Genomic DNA, 18,026 nt, shown 5'->3' on the forward strand with positions numbered 1-18,026 from the left:
TCCTTCCTTCCTTCCTTTTCTTTCTTTCCTTTTCTTTTCCTCCCTCCCTCTCTTCCTCCCTCTCTTTTCATTTTTTTTTTCTCTTTTAGCATGTGGATGTCCGGTTATTCTAGCACCTTTTGTTTAAAATGATCTTTGCTCCATTGTTTTGCCTTTGTTCTTTTGTCAAAGACCAGTTAATTATATCTGTTCAAGTCTATTTCTGGGCTCTCTATTCTGTTACATTGATCTGTTTATCTACCTTTTGTCAGCATAACACTGATATGGCTTAAAGTAGGGTAGTGTCAGTCCTCCAACATTTTTTTTCATTCTCTTTCACCATTGTTTTGGCTATCCTGGGTCTTTTGCTTCTCTATAGAAACTTTAGAATTGGTTTCTTGATATCCACAAAATAACTTGCTAGTATTTTGAATGGGAATTACATTGACTCTATAGATCAAGTTGGGAAGAAAGGACGTATTGACAATGTTGACTCTTCCTATATGTGAACATGGACAGTCTCTCCATTTATTTAGTTCTTTAATTTCCTTCATCAGAGTATTTCTAATTTTGCTTATATAGATCTTGTACATATTTTGTTAGATATATAGCTAAGTATTTCATTTTGGGGGGTGTCAATGTAGGTAGTATTGTGTTTTTCATTTCAAATTTCACTTCTTCATTGCTAGAATTTAGGTAAGTTATTGATTTTTCTTTATTAACCTTATATCCTGCAACCTTGCTATAATCACTTCTTAGGTTTTTTATTTTTAATTTTTGTGGGTATATGGTGTATATATTTATGGGGTACATGAGATATTATGATACAGACATGCAATATAAAATAAACACATCATGAAGCATTTGTCCATTGAGTTGCAAACAATCTAATTATACCAATATTCCAATACACCAATATTCCAAACATGAAAAAATATTTTTCCATTTTTTGTTGTGATTACTCTATGTGATTATAAAATGTACAGTTAAATTATTATTGACTATAGTCACCATGTTGTACTAGCAAACACTAGGTCTTATTCATTATTTCTATTTTTTTGTACCCATTAACCATTACCACCTCCCCACTAGACCCTCACTACCCTTCCCAGCTTCTGGTAACCATTTTTCTACTCTCTGTGTCCATACATTCAATTGTTTTGATTTTTAGATCCCACAAATAAGTGAGAACATGCAATGTTTGCCTTTCTGTGCCTGGCTTAATTCACTTAACCTAATCATCACCAATTGCATTGATATTTTTGCAAATGACTGAATCTCATTCTTTTCTATGGATGAATATACTCCATTGTGTATATGTACCACATTTTTTTCATCCATGTATCTGTTGATGGACACTTAGGTTACTTCCAAATCTTAGCTATAATAAATGTACTACAACAAACATAGGAGTGCAGATATCTCTTTGATATACGGATTCCCTTTCTTTTGGATATATACCCAGCAGTGAGATTCTGGAATCATACAATAGCTCAATTTTTAGTTTTGTGAGGAACCTCCAAACTGTTCTTCATAGTGACAGTACTAATTTACATTCCCAGCAACAGTGTACAAAGGTTTCTTTTTTTCCACATCTTCTCCAGCATTTGTTACTGCCTGTGTTTTGGACAAATACCATTTTACCTGTGGTGAGACGATATCTCATTGTAGTTTTGATTTGCATTTCTCTGATGATCATTGATATTGGGCACCTTTTCATATGCCTGTTTGCCATTTGTATGTCTTCTCTTGAGAAATTTCTATTCAAATCTTTTGCCCAATTTGATTGGATTATTAGATGTTTTCCTGTAGAGCTGTTTGAGATCCTTGTATATTCTGGTTATTAATCTTTGTCAGATGGGTAGTTTGCAAATGTTTTCTTGCATTCCATGAGTTGTCTTTTGTTGACTGTAACCTTTGCTATGCAGAATTCCTTTCACTTTACTTGATCCCATTTGCTCATTTTTGCTTAGGTTGCCTGTGTTTGTGAGTAATGAGATCAAAGCCTCTCAAGAAATGTTTTCCCAGACAAATGTCCTGAAGATTTTCCCCAATGTTTTCTTGAGGTAGTTTCATAGTTCAAGGTCTTAAATTTAAGTCTTTAATACATTTTGACTTGATTTTTGTGTATGACAAGACATAGGGATCTAGTTTCATTAATTTCATTTTTCTGCATATAGATATCCAGTTTTCCCAGCACCATTTATTGAGAAGACTCCCTTTTCCCCAGTGTATGATCTTGGCACCTTTGTTGAAAATTAATTTGCTATAGGTATGTGGATTCGTTTCTGGGTTCTTTATTCTGCTCCATTGGTCTATGTGGCTGTTTGCATGGCAGTACCATGCTAATTGGTTACTATAGCTCTGTAGTTAATTTGAAGTCAGGTAATGTAATTCCTTCCATTTTGTTCTTATTGCTTAGGACAGCTTTGGCTATGATGGGTTTTTGTGGTTCCATATAAATTTTAGTATAGTTGTGTTGTTTCTATTTATGTGAAGACTGTCACTGGTATTTTGATAGGGATTGCACTGAGTTTGTAGATTGCTTTGGCTAGTATGGATATTTTAAGAATACTCATTCTTCAAATCCATAAACACAAGATATTTTTCCATTTTTTATTGTCCTCTTCGATTTCTTTTATCAGTGTTTTAAGTTTTTATTATAGAGATCTTTCACTTCTTTGGTTAACTCCTAGGTATTCAATTTTATTTGTGGCTATTATAAGTGGTATTATTTTTTATTTCTTTTTCAGATTGTTCATGGTTGGCATATGGAAATGCTACTGATTTTTGGATGTTGATTTTGTATCCTGCAACTTTACCTCATTTGTTTATTGGCTTTAGTAGTTTTTTTGTGGAGTGTTTAGGTTTTTCCAAATATAAGCTCATATCATCTGCAAATAAGAACGTTTTGACTTCTGCCTTCCAATCTGGAAGCTCTTTATATCTTCCTCTTGTCTGATTGCTCTAGCTAGTACTTTCATTACTATGTTGAATAACAGTGGTGACAGTGGCTGTCCTTGTAATGTTCTATATCTGAGAGGAAAGCTCTCAGTTTTTTCCCATTAAGTATGATATTAACTTTGAGTTTGTCTTATATGGATGGCTTTTATTAGGTTGAGGTAAGTTTCTTATATATACAGTTTTCTGAGGATTTTTATCATGAAAGTATGTTGAATTTTATCAAATGTTATTTTGGCATCAATTGAAATGAGCAGTTTTTAATTCTTCATTCTGTTGCTGTGATGTATCACATTGATTGATTTACATATGTTGAACTATCTTTGTATCGCAGGAATAGATCCCATCTGGTCATGATGAATGGCCATTCTAATGTATTATCGAATTCAGTTTGCTAGTATTTTGTTGAGGATTTTTTGCATCAATATTTACCAGATATATTGGCCTTTAGTTTTCTTATTTTTTTCTTTTTTGATATGTTTTTTGTTTTAGTATCAGGGTAATACTGCTCTTGGGGAATAAGTTTGGAAGTATTCCCGCCTCCTCTATTTTTCGGAGGAGTTGGTAGTAGTGCTTTAAATGTTTGGTAGGATTCAGCAGTGAAAACATAGGGTCTCAGGCTTTACTTTACTGGGAAAATTTTTATTACAGCTTTGATCTCATTACTTGTTATTGGTTTGTTCAGATTTTGTGTTTCTTCCTGGCTCAATCTTGGTAGGTTGTATGTATCTAGGAAATTAACCATTTCTTCTAGATTTTCCAATTTATTGGCATATAGTTCTTCATAGTTGCCACTAATGATGCTTTGAATTTCTGCAGTATCAACTGTAATATCTCCTTTTTCATTTCTGATTTTGTTTATTTGGATCTTCTCTCTTTTTTCTTAGTCTGGGAAAAGATTTGTCAATTTTGTTTAACTTTTCAAGAAAAGCCAACTTTTTGTTTCATTCATATTTGTAGTTTCTTCAATTTCATTATTTCTGCTCTGATCTTTATTACTTCTTTTCTTCTACGAATTTTTGGTTTTGTTTGCTCTTACTTTTCTAGTTTTTTAAGATGCATCATTTAATTGTTTATTTGAAGGTTTTCTTTCTTTTTTTTTTTTTTTTTTCTTTTTTTTGATGTGGCACTTTTGGCTATAAACTTTCCTCTTTGTACTGTTTTTGCTTTATCACAAAGGTTTGGATATGCTGTGTTTCTATTATCATTTGTTTCAAAGAATTTTTCAATTTCCTACTTAATTTCTTCATTGGCTTACTGTTCCATCAGGAACATATTGTTTAATTTTCATGTATTTGTATAGTTTCTAAAATTCCTCTTATTATTAATTTCTAGCTTTATTCCATTGTGGTAAGAGAAGATGCTTAATATTGTTTCATTTTTTGAATGTCATAAGATTTTTTTGTGATTTATCCTTGAGAATGATCCATGTGCTGAGGAAAAAATGTATATTCTGCAGCTCTTGAATGGAATGTTCTGTAAACATCTATTAGATCTGTTTGGTTTATAGTGCAGATTAAGTCTGATGGTTCTTTGTTAATTTTCTATCTGCAAGATCTGTCCAATGCTGAGAGTGGGGTGTTGAAGTCTCCAGTAACTACTGTATTGGAGCCTATCTCTTTCTTTAGCTCTAATAACATTTCCTTTATATATCTGGGTGCTTTGGTGTTTCTTTAGCTGTATTAATACCTCCTTTATATATCCGGGTGTTCAGTATATTTGAAATTGTTATATCCTCTTGTTAAATTGACTCCTTTATCATCACATAGTGACTTTTTTTGTGTCTCTTCTTACAGTTTGTGTCTTGAAATCTATTTTGTTTTTTAAGTATAAATACTCCTGGTCGTTTTTGGTTTCCATTGGAATAGAATATCTTTTTCCATCCCTTTATTTTCAGTCTGTGTGTCTTTATATGTGAAGTGTGTTTCTTGTAAGCAACAGATCAATGGTTCTTGTTTTTTCTCATCCATTCAGCTAGTCTATTTCTTTTGATTGAATAATTTAGCCTGTTTGCATTCAATGTTATTATTGATATGAACTTACTCCTGCCATTTTATTATTTGTTTTGTGGTTGTTTTGTGGTCTTCTCTTCTTACTTTCCTTCCTGTCTTTCTTTAGTAAAGCTGATTTTCTCTGGTGATATGGCTTAGTTTCTTTTCTTCTTTTCTCTTTTGAAACAGTTTCACTCTTGTTGCCCAGGCTGGAGTGCAATGGCACGATCTCGGCTCACTGCAACCTTCACCTTCCAGGATCAAGCAATTCTCCTGCCTCAGCCTCCCAAGTAGCTGGGATTAAAGGCATCTGCCACCACACCCAGGTAATTTTTTGTACTTTAGTAGAGACAGGGTTTCACCATGTTGGTCAGGCTGGTCTCAAACTCCTGACCTCAGGTAATCCACCTGCCTCGGTCTCTCAAACTGCTGAGATTACAAGCATAGGCCACCACACCCAGCTAGTTTAGTTTCTTATTTTTTTTGTTTATCTGTTGTATGTTTTTTGACTTGAGGTTACCATGAGCGTTGCAATACTATCTTTTAACCTATTATTTTAACCTGATAACAACTTAACACCATTTGCATAAACTAACAAAAACTCTCCTTAACATTTTCCCCCTGCTTTTAACATTTTGTTGTTTCTATAAATATCCTATTTTACTATGACTTGAAAAGTTGTTGTAGTTATTATTTTTAATTGGTTTATTGTTTAGTGTTTCCAAAGAGTTGTTTCACACCACAATTACAATGTTATAATATTTTGTATTTTTCTGTGTACTGACTTTTATCAGTAAGTTTTGTTCCTCACGTGATTATTTATTGCTCATTAGTGTCCTTTTCTTTCTGACTAAAGTGCTCCCTTTAGCATTTCTTGTTGGATGGGTATAGTGTTGATGACATTCCTCAGCTTTTGTTTTTATGGGAACTTCTCCTTCTTCATGTTTGAAGAATATTTTCACTGAACATACCATTCTAAGGTAAAAGATTTTTTTCCCTTCAGCACTTTAAATATGTTATGCCACTCTCTCCTGGCCTGTAAGGTTTCCACTGAAAAGTCTGGTGCCAGATGAATTAGAGCTTCATTGTATGTTATTTGTTTCTTTTCTCTTGCTACTTTTAGGATCCTTTCTTTATCTTTGGCTTTTGGGAGTTTGATTATTAAATACCTTGAGATAATCTTGTTTAGATTAAAATGCTTTATGTTCTATAACTTTCTTGTACTTGAATATTGATATTTTTCTCTGGGTTTGGAAAGTTCTCTATTATCTGTTGGAAGGACATTTCTACCCCTATCTCTTTCTTTACCTCCTCTTTAAGGCCAACAACTCTTAGATTTACCCTTTTTGCAGCTATTTTCTAGATCCTGTAGATTTGCTTCACTTTAATCTTTTTGCTTTTGTCTCCTCTGACTGTGTATTTTCAAATAGCCTGTCTTCAAGCTCACCAATTCTTTTTTCTGCTTGATGTATTCCTTTATTAAAGGACTCTGATGCATTCTTCAGTATGTTAATTGCATTTTTCAGCTCCAGAATTTCTGCTTGATTCTTTTAAATTATTTCAATCTCGGTTAAATTTATCTGATAGAATATCAGATTTCTTCTCTACATTATCTTGAATTTCTTTGAGCTTCTTCAACACAGCTGTTTTGAATTCTGTCTGAAAGGTCACATATCTCTGTTTTTCCAGGATTGGTCACTGGTACCTTATTTAGTTCATTTGATATGGTCATGTTTTTCTGGATGGTGTTGCTGCTAATAGATGTTCTCTGTCTGGGCATTGGAGTGTTAGGCATTTATTTTAGTCTTTACTGTCTTGGCTTATTTGTGGCTGTCCTTCTTGATAAGATTTTTCAGGGATTTGAAAGGGCTTGGGTGTTGTGATCTAATCTGCTTCTGCTTTAGGGGGTTCCCCAGGCCCAGTAACACTGTGGTTCTTACAGATTCATAGAGGTACTGCCTTAATGGTCTTAGACAAGATCTGGAATTCTCTGAATTACCAGGCAGAGCCTGTTGTTCTCTTGTCTTACTTTCTTCCAAACATAGAGTCTCTTTCTCTGTTCTGAGTCACCTGAAGCTCATAGTGGAGTGACACAAGTACCCATGTGGCCACACCACTATTATTGCACTGGGCCAGACCTAAATCCAGGACAGCACTGGGTCTTCCCCAAGGTCTGCTGTAACCACTCCCTGGCTACTGTCTATGTTTTTGCTCAAGGCCTGGGGGCTCTATAATCGGCAGGGGTAAAGCCAGCCAGGTCTGTGTCATTCCCTTCAGGGCAGTAGGTCCCCCAAGTCCTGGGTGGGTCCATAGGTGCCGTTCAGGAGTCAGGGACTTAAACGAAAAACTTAGAATTCTACCTGATATTTTACTGTAGTTCAGCTGAGCTGTCACTCACCACACAAAAGGCAGCCCTTCCCACTTTTCCCTACCCTTTCGGAAGGCAGAGGAGCCTCACCTTGTAGCTACCAACCACCCTTGGCCACAAGGAGTACTGCCAGACTACCACTGATGTTTCCTTTAGGCCCAAGGTCTCTTAAATTAGCTTGTGGTGAATGCTGCCTGGCCTGGGACTTACCCTTCAGGGCAGTTGGATTTCTCTAGTCCAGGGCAGGTCTACAAATGCCATCCAAGAGTCAAGTCCTAGAATCAGAGACTTCAAGAGCGTGCTTGGTTCTTTACTCCCCTGTTGTGTTGGTACCTAAGGTGCAAGACAAATTCCACTTTATTTTTCCTTCTGCCTTTCTCAAGTAGAAGGAGTTTTACCCTTTAACCATCATAGCAGGTAATGTGCTGTGTCTCACCTGAAGCCAGCAATTCTCAGATATTCACTCATGACACTTGATGTAGTACCTGGGTATCACTTCTGGTTATTCAGGGCCCACAGGCTCTTCAGTTAGCAGGTGAAGAGTGTTGCTAGAACTGAGTACTTTCCTTCAAGGCAGTGGCTTCTCTTCTGGCCTGGGGACTGGTCTAGAAATGTTGTCTGGGAGCTAGGGTCTGGAATGGTGACGTCATGACTCTGATTGCTCTCTCCTGCTCTGGCTGAGCTGGTATTCAAGATGCAAGACAAAGTCCTCCCCATTCTTCCCTCTCCTCTCTTCAAGTGAAAAGAAAGGATCTATTTTGGAGTTTCAAACTGTACAGCCTGGGCTAGGGGAGGGGTGATGCCAGCACTCTCTTGGCTGTCCCAGCTAGTGTCTCAGTATGTCACATGTGCTCCCAGTCCACTGTCTCTGGGCTTAGTTCACCCCTAGGACTTGCCTAAGAGTTGCAGTCCTTATGGCCTAGACTACCTTTCAAGTTTACTTAGAGACCAAGAGCACTCTGGCTTTAGGTGGCATGAAGTTTGTGGGCATTCAAGTTCTGATGGCAGGGATTGGCAATTCCCCTCTGGCTAGGGTTGGTTTAAATGCTCCCTCTGTGGCTGGGTGCCAGCTGATTCTGGTCCAGTATTTCTTTTTCCTTTTTTTTTTTTTCCTTTTTTGAGATGGAGTCTTGCTCTGTCACCCAGCTGGAGTGCAGGGGCAAGATCTCAGCTCACTGCAATCTCCGCTTCCCAGGTTCAAGTGATTCTCCTGCCTCAGCCTCCTGAGTAGCTGGGATTACAGGCCCCTGCCACAATGCCCAGCTAATTTTTGTATTTTTAGTAGAGATGGGGTTTCTTCATGTTAGCCAGGCTGGTCTCGAACTCCTGTTGGTCTAGCATTTCTAAGTGTTCTAACAGAATAGCCCTGTTCATTGCCTCACAATTGCTGTGTTCCCCATCCCTCAGGGCCCAGAGATGCGCTCTCTGCACCACACAGCTACTGAGAGGAGTTGGGAGAGGGGATTCAGGATTGTTTCTTCTATCTCTTCAGTGCCTCTTCCAGTGATACAAAGTTAAACCAGGTGGTATGTGTGCTCACCTGATATTTTGTTCTAATGAAGGTGTTGTTTTTCTTTGTAGATAGTTGTTAACTTGCTGCTCTTGCAGGGGAAGGATTGGTGGAGATTTCTGTTCGGCCATCTTGCTCCGCCTCCCACTTCTTTGTTTTTGCCAATTCTTTAATATTTTCTTCATAGACAATCATGTCATCTGTGAACAAAGACAGTTTTCTTTCTTCCTTCCAAGTCTTTATATTTCTTTTTTTTTATTTTACTGCATTAGGACTTTCTGTACAATACCAAAACAAAGTGAAGAGAAGGTGCACTATTGCCTTTTCCCCAATCTTAATGGGGAAGCTTCCAGTTTCTTACCATTGAATATGTTATTAGCTGTAATTTGTGTGTATATGTGCATAAATATTTTTTATCAAGATGAGAAAGTTCATCTCTCCTCCTAGTTTATTGAGAGTTTTTATTATTAATGGCTACTGGATTTTGTCAAATGCTTTTTCTGCATTTGTTGATATGATCATGTGGTTATTCTTTTGTAACCTGTATGTATAATGAATTGTATTAACTGATTTTCAAGTATTGAAGCAGTCTTGCATACCTGAGACAAATGTATATATTTCTGTACTTATATAGATTGATCCTGGCATTTTTTAATACATTGTCAGGTTCAATTTACTTACAATTTAATACATTTGTGGGATTCAAAACTATTATTTTGTTGAAGACTTTTGCATCTATGTTCATGACAAATATTGGTCTGTTTTATTGTCTTCCAAGGCCTTTGTCAGTTTTTGTTATTAGGATAATACTGGACTCATAGAATGAGTTAGGAAATATTCCCTCTGCTTCTGTCTTCTGGAAGAGATGGTCAAGAATTGGTATAATTTATTTTTTAAATGTTTGGTAAAATTTACCAATAAACTGATCCGGAGTTTGTGCTTTCCATTTTGGAAGGTTATTAATTGTTGATTTAATTTCTTTAATAGACATAGGCCTACTAAGGTTGTGTATTTCTTCTTATGTGAGTTTTAGAAGATTGTTTTCCTCAACAAACTTGTTTATTTTATCTAGGTTAACAAATTTGTGGGCATAGACTTGTTCATCGTATTCCTATGTTATCCTTTTTGTGTCCGTGGAAAGTCTAGTGATGTTCTCTTTTTCATTTCTGATTTTAGCCATGTGGTGATGTTCTCTCTTTTAAGTTTGATATTATTAATTTTTGTCCTCTCTCTCTCTTTCTTAATTAGCATAGCCAGATGCTTATCAATTTTATAGATCTTTTCAAAGAACCAGCTTTTGTTTTTATTGACTTTCTTTATTGATTTTCTGTTTTCAATTTTACTGATTTCTAGTCTAATTTTTATTATTTCTTTTCTTCTGTTTATTTTCAGAACCTGGCTCAACTCCTGCAAGTACAACTCAACAAAAGTTTGTACACCTCTCCCTGTACCCATAACTTGATTCTCCTGTAATTTTTAACTCTTAGACTTGTGCACACTGAGCCTCCGGAAATTTGTCTATTACAGTTAAGGTTTTTCTATCCTTGAACTAGTTCTCTTGGTATTTCTGTGAGTCTCTGCTTTCGTAAGCCATAACTTCCTGTGTTCATCACCTGTTTCTCTCTCGTATCTTGAGGGCAGTGGATTGTCCTGTGTTCTCACCTCTCTTACAAGTGAGAGAATTGTTGATTTTTCAGTCTCTTCTTCTACTTTTTGTTTGGGCAGAGTGGCAACTCCTTATATGCACAACCAGAAACTGAAAGTCTAGTTGTATAGTTTTTGTAAGTTGCTTTTCTATCCTTCCTACTTCTTAAAAATGTTTCATGTGTGTGTGTATGTGTGTTAGTTTTTCCTGGCACAGGACTCTGATGCTATCTGAGCTCCTAATTATGGCTTATTAACCTAACCACACTACCACACTGCTATGGTTTGGATATGGTTTGTTTGACCCCACCAAGTCTTATGTGGTTATTAATCACCAGTATTGGAGGTGGGGCCTGGGGGGATGTGGCCGAGTCATGGGAGTGGATTCCTCATGAATGGCTTGGTGCTGTCCTCACAGTAATTCTTACTCTTTACTACATAAAGAGGAGAGCAAACAAGGATATTCCACTGAAGTTCCCAGACGAAGAGAGGAGAAAGAGCCCAAAACTGAGAGAGGCATATCAATGATATACAGCGTTATGGGCCCACATTAGTACCCAATGAATCAAGAAACAGATCTGATGAGGGCTATTCTCGCCAAGGTCCCCTTTGCCATTGTAGGTACTAGTTCTTACTCTACTAGTTCCCATAATAGTTACCTTGAGAGCTAGTCATTTAAAAGAGCCTGTCACTTCCCCCTGTCAAACTTTTGCTTCCACTCTCTTGTCATATGATATCTGTATGTTGGCTCTCCTTCGTCTTTTCCCGTGAGTGGAAGCAGCCTGATGCCCTCACTGGAAGCAAATGTTGGTTCCAGGGTTTTTGTGTAGCCTGCAGAACCATGAGCCAAATAAGCCTTTTTTTTTTTTTAATAAATAAATAAACAAAAATAAATTACCAAGCTTCAGGTATTCCTTTATAGTAACACAAGACACATACCATGCCGGAAATTATTTTTTTATTTATTTTGTTTCTCCTATAAAGAGAACAGGTTTTAAAATCAACCAGATCTAATTAGAAACTCATGTTCTTGTTATTGCCTTATTCTTATGATTTGAGTAGGTAATGTAATGTTTCTGGGTCTCTGTTTTTTCTCTGAAAATTAAAATTAAAATATCCACCCTTTGAAGTTTATTTTTGGATTAATCAGAATACATATCAATACCTTGGCACACTATGTGGTATATACTGGATGTCAGTTAATATTAGACAATAATGGTAATGATTAGGCCATAATTTGCTGATCCCATGTTAGAAGAAATATACATTGTGTAAATTTATAGTGAATTGTCGATTTACTTCTATGGTCATTTGCACTTAAAAGATAGAAATATTTTATCCAATTAAATCATTGATATATTTTTAAAAGCATTTAGGCAGACATTTTAATGTACTAGCTAAAACTTAGTTACAACATATATGTTTCAACTACCTTTAATATTAATATAGATAAATTATATAAAACAGATAAATTATAAGCATTAAACATATTATAGTGGTTAATCTGGCTCTGACTGGATTTCTCTCTCTTCTTCCCTCAGGAACAAGTATAAAGACTCCATTGAATATATTTGAAAATTAAATATGTAGGTATTTTAAGTTTCTGGATATGGAAACTCTAAGTAAACCTTCTCCATATATTTATATCCTTGGAAACATAAAAGTGTAAGGCAAAATTATATAATGTGTTCTCTACCAAAATGTTAAAAGATGGCCTTACTCTACATTCAATCAGGTTAATGTAAATTTTAATAACATAACCAAAACATAGCAAGGTAAACTTTCCATGATGCTGGATAGAGAGGGTCATCAATAATCTATTTGTAATTGATGCACAGTAAACACATATATATTAACTAAACAAGAGAAAGAATGAATAACAATGTTAACACTGCTGTTATTTTCCTTCTTTCCTTCCTTCCTTCCTTCCTTCCTTCCTTCCTTCCTTCCTTCCACTTTGCTTCTTTCCTTCCTTTTCTTCTTTCTTATTGATTGATGCTGTTGACATTATCTACTTTTGAAATGTATCACATGTCCTACATGCAGTTTACAAATTAATAGTAGCAGCAAAGGTGGTAATCTACTTAACATCCTACCTACCCAGGATAAAACATAGTTAATTGCCTGTATTTCAGGGGCTCCTATGTGCCCTTGTTTAATCATATTGCCATCTGTCTCCTTCTTTGTACTGTTTCTAACTATGTACATGTCCTTAATAGCATGATGATTAATTTTGAAAAACATATGACAAAGACAAACCTAGTTGTAAAAGAGAATGACAGTATCACAGCTATTAAAGGACTTTTAAAAGAGTCCACGAGAAGGTAAGCTGAACAGAGTCTCTGGATCATAGTCTGACTTCATCTCTTTTGAAAGTTTCAAAGAAATTCTTGGAAAGTCAGTGGGTAAGGACATAAAAGGATTCTGAGAAACATATAGCTTAGCAAAACTGGGACATATGACAGGCCTAGAATATGGGCAAAGTATTGAAATTTCGTAGGTAATATGGAGTCTCCTGCTTCTAAGCTCCAATGTCCTACCTCCTGCTCTTCAGTATAGCTCAGAGCAGACATCTGTGCAGGAGCAATGAGAGCCATGAACTGATCCAAGCAACAGGATATAAACAACAGAGTAGGAACTTCATTAACAAAAGGTTAGATAAGCCAAGTGAAGATATGAATTTGAGTCAAGCTTACCATGGCATTTTGTTCTGAGGTTACCAAGCTAGTACCTACAATGGCAAAGGGGACCTTGGTGAGAATAGCCCTCATCAGATCTGTTTCTTGATTCACTGGGTACTAATGTGGGCCCATACCCTATACATCACTGATATGCCTCCGTCAGTTTCGGGCTCTTTCTCCTCTATCCGTCTGGGAAATTAAATGGAATATCCTTGTTTGCTCTCCTCTTTATGTAGTCCATGTCTTTTGCTTTCTTGTCTGTGTTCTAGTTCGGGAAGAACGCACCTTTGGTGGTGTTTTAAGAAAAGATGTAGAGGAGACAATTTTCTCAAGAATTGTGCATGCTTAAAAGTATTATTTGACATTTGCCTTTATTTGGTATAGAATTTTCTTCATAATTTGAAACTCCAATATCTCTGTTATTCTAATGCTGCAATTGGACTAATTCTGATTCTTAATACTTTATGTATGATCTGCGTTTTTATAAATCTCTCTCCATAAACTTGTATACTCTCATTTTATCATTGGCGTTTAGAAAACCTGAGATGTGTAGATCTATTTTCATCATCATGCTAGGCACTCACCCTGGCAACTGTTTGTAGTTCTATAAAAGTTTCTGAAATTCTTTCTTTGATAAAATCCCTTCTTAATTTTTTTCTTTTCTGTCTTTCAAGAACTCCTCGGAGTATCGTACTTCTTTCTTTTTCATCTATTTGATTTTTAAATTTCATTTCATTTCTGGGAAATTTTCTCAATTTTATCTTCCTAACCGCCTATCAGAATTTTACTTTCTTTTTTTTTCTTTTCTTTTTTCTTTCTTTCTTTCTTTTTTTTTTTTTTTTAACGGAGTCTCACTCTGTTGCCTAGGCTGGAATGCAGTGGCACAATCTGGGCTCACTGCAAGCTCCACCTCCCGGGTTCACGCCATTCTCCCGCCTCAGCCTCCCGAGTAGCTGGGACTACAGGGTAAATTTTGTATTTTTAGTAGAGACGGGGTTTCACCTTATTAGCCAGGATGGTCTCGATCTCCTTACCTCGTGATCTGCCCATCTCAGCCTCTCAAAGTGCTGGGATTACAGGCGTGAGCCACCAAACCCGGCCCAGAATTTTAATTTCTATTTTGATAATTTTAAATTGCAAAAGCTTTTCCTTATTCTCTTAATGTTTGTTTCTTTAAATCACCCTATCCTGTGAAATGGATAAATTGCCATGTCTTGTCTCACTGATAATGCTAATCCTAATGCTCTGCTCTTTCTTTTGAATATAATTCCTTGTCCTCTAAGATTAATTATGTTTTTTGTTTAGTTGCTTGTTCAGGCTCCTCTATAATTTACATGTTATATGCTTTCTTAAGTTGTTTGATTATACTTCATTGTTTTCTCATGTTTAAAAGTCTGAAAAGAGTTGACTGGGAGTCATGGATAGATTGTGTGTGTGTGTGTGTGTGTGCGCGCGCACGAGACAGTGTCCTCAATATAATCTTGTTAAAGACTACTCTGACTAGGCTTTTTGTTGTTCCGGTGGTGGTAGTGTTGGTCACAATCGATGTCAATATAGTTAGGTCTTTAATCTTGGTCCCATGAATTCACCAATGAAATATTTTTTAGTTTCTGCTGGATTGATTCTGCATCCAGGATTCTGAGAACCTGATGGGGGCGTAGGGCTTGAGCTCTGAGAATTCGCTATTTGATATGAATAAGGTCACTTGTTCCCTTTGTTTGCTCTCCAATACTAATATTCTCACATGCATCTAACAGTCCATAGTTCCAAACACTCTTGTTTTGCCCTCTAATCTGGAGACAATGTAACTTGTGACCTATTTTTTCTTGTAGAAGGGGCAAAAACTAGCTAGCCATCTTTCTTAGTGCCTGTCTTTGGCTCTTCCTCATGTTGTGGACACCCTGAGGTTGGTTGTGATCTTGAATGAGAACTATTTTACCCTTAAGGTTGTGACTCTCCTGGAGCCAGTAGCCCAGCCAATACTTCAGCTCACTTCCATGCCATCACCTTTCAGTGTACAGTTGGCCTTCTGTATCCTGCAGATTCAATCAGCCTCAGGTCAAAGATATTTGTAAAAATAAAATAATGGTAATACAAGAATAAACAGTAATACAAATATGAAACAATATAGCACAAAAATTACTTGCATAGCCTTTACATTATATTAGATATTAGACATAATCTGGAGATGATTTAAAGTATATGGGAAGATGTGTGTAGGTTATATGCAAATTCTATGCCATTTTATATAAGGCACTTGAGCATCCACAGATTTTGGTAACTTCAAGGGTCTTAGAACCAATTCTCCAAGGATACTGAGGAATAACTCTCTATGATCCTTCAGGTGCCATGCCTGGGACCAAGAACATTTCGACAGAGGAAGCTAAAGTCAGTCCTCCCTCAGATAACCATGCTATCCTGCCAAGATTATTCTGGAATGGCAACCTCTGAAGCAGTTCCCCAGAGTCTTAATTGGGGAAAAACTTATCTAAGAAACCCCCTTTCTCTAGGAATTGGGCCCAGAAAAGGGAAAGATGTAGACATAAATATACTTGATAAACACTATCAGAGCACGTACCATCTACCAGGCATGGTTTTAAGTTCTTTATATTCAATTGCTTTGGCACTTAATGTTTACAACCATCTTATAAGAAAACAACTTAAAAGGTAGGTATTACTATAACTAACAGCATGGATAATCATGGGGTTGATAATGAGAAAACTGAATCTCAGAAAAATTTGACTCAGGCCATGGGTGTAATAAGTAGTGGGGCTAAGATTAGATCCTCATTCTAACAACTGTGCATACTGCCACCAAGTTTCTTGCTACTTTGTTTTTTCTTTTTTTGTTGTTATTTCTTTACTTTATATAAGTCTTTATATTTTTTAAAGTTTTTTTATTTCCATAGGTTATTTTGGAACAGGTGGTATTTGATTACATGAGTAAGTTATTTAGTGATGATTTGTGAGATTTTGTTGCACCCATCACCCAAGCAGTATACATTGCACTCAATTAGCAGTGTTTTATCCCTCATCCCCTTCCTACACTTTCCCATTGTGTCCCCAAAGTCTATTGTGTCAATCTTATGCCTTCACACCCTCATAGCTTAGCTTCCACTTATGAGTGAGAAAATACGATGTTTACATTTCCATTCATGAGTTACTTCACTTAGAATAATAGTCTCCAATCCCATCCAGGTTGCTGTGAATGCCATTAATTCATCCCTTTTTATGGCTGAGTAGTATTCCATCATATACGCATGTATGTGTGTGTGTGTGTGTGTGTGTGTGTGTGTATTGGCATTTGGGTTGGTTCCACATTTTTGCTAGATTATATTGAGAACACCTCCCATACATATCTACTTTGGCCCAATTTTTCCCACAATACTCTCCCTTCCACTTTTTGCTGGGATTCACCTACCTTACATCAGTGGTCTCATCATTCAGGCCTATCACTTGTTATCTTAAGAGTGAATTCAGGCCTAGTACTTGTTATCTTAGGAGTGAATGCACTAAGAAATCGTTTTCCTTTTCTGACAAAGCCAGGTTCTTATGATTACTATCTTGCTAAAGAAGTACAGGAAGTTAACTATGAAACCCAAAGCTGAACAAAGGTCTGATTTTTAGTAACATTCACCCTCATCTTTCCTCACACAAAGCCTTAGGAACGGAGGGCTTTAGAGCAAATATACTGCAAGTTACATATCTGCAATTATTTATTCTTATGATATTAGATAGAGAAATAAAAAATAGTCGACTCAGAATGGTATAGCATCATAAACACCATAAGGGGATAGATATTTGAGATGGAGCATGTGATTAAGTTTGAACATGGGTTAGGGAGACAGCAGATTAATATAATTCTCTTACAACTGATAACAGATGATTACTATCTTGCTAAGAGGAAAGGAGAGTATTTTGAGAAGTCCATAGCTGAGTAATGAAAAAGGAGTGTCTAGTCAATGGTGAGATAATAAGTAAAAGAAAGAGGCAGTAGGCATATCTGGAACATTCAAGATACTTAACAATGGAAGAGAAGATAAATTCACACATAGAAAATCAGGTGCCGAACATTGTGTAAATTCAAATGTGTTCCGACAAATAAATGTTGTATATATGAGAAAAACAATTACTGACAAAAATAAAATCTGGTTTTAACTGCTCAGCAGCTGCAACCCTAATTGCTCTACTTCAGTAATTCTCTAATCATTTTCCTCAAGTTTTCTTTACATCATTTTCCCTTTAAACACTTGTATGTTTAAAAGGGGCTTGTTAATATACGTAGCCATGTCAGAACTGGTAGGATGGAAAGGTCAGAAATTCCTATTGGCTTTACATTGCAATGTTAGTTTATTCAGATTTTTCATGGTGCTTAATGAAGCACCAATTTAGAAGACTAATGAGAATATTTATAATTTGGGCTTGATATTATTGTGCTAAAGTTGACTACTTAATTATTAAATTAATTTTATGATTACAACCATAGTATTGCACAATGTTTATGATGTAAACATTTGGGGACTTTTAACTATAAAAATGCTTAATATCTCTAAACTGTTGCAATGTGTAAATAGCTATCAAATGTGAAAGGTCTAAGAAACATGCCAACAGCTATAAAATAAATGTATACCCTTGATATAGTGCTACAATGTGTACAGCACAATTGCCTTCGTAATATCATTTGCCCTTGGATCTCAGTTGTGTTTTACATACTTGATGTACTTTAAAACTCAGTGGTGTCTCAACAACAGCTGGCTTGGGCATGAGGTGATAACAGTAACATTTCACGACAATTATGGTAAGAACAGCTTTCATGAAAGGTTGCTGCCTGAATTTAGCAGACCCCTAATGAGTTCTTAACAGTTGGAATTTACTATCCTATTATTAAAGAG

This window comes from Rhinopithecus bieti, unplaced genomic scaffold, assembly GCF_001698545.2.
Source record: "Rhinopithecus bieti isolate Rb0 unplaced genomic scaffold, ASM169854v2 scaffold_69822, whole genome shotgun sequence".
Classification (NCBI taxonomy): domain Eukaryota; kingdom Metazoa; phylum Chordata; class Mammalia; order Primates; family Cercopithecidae; genus Rhinopithecus; species Rhinopithecus bieti.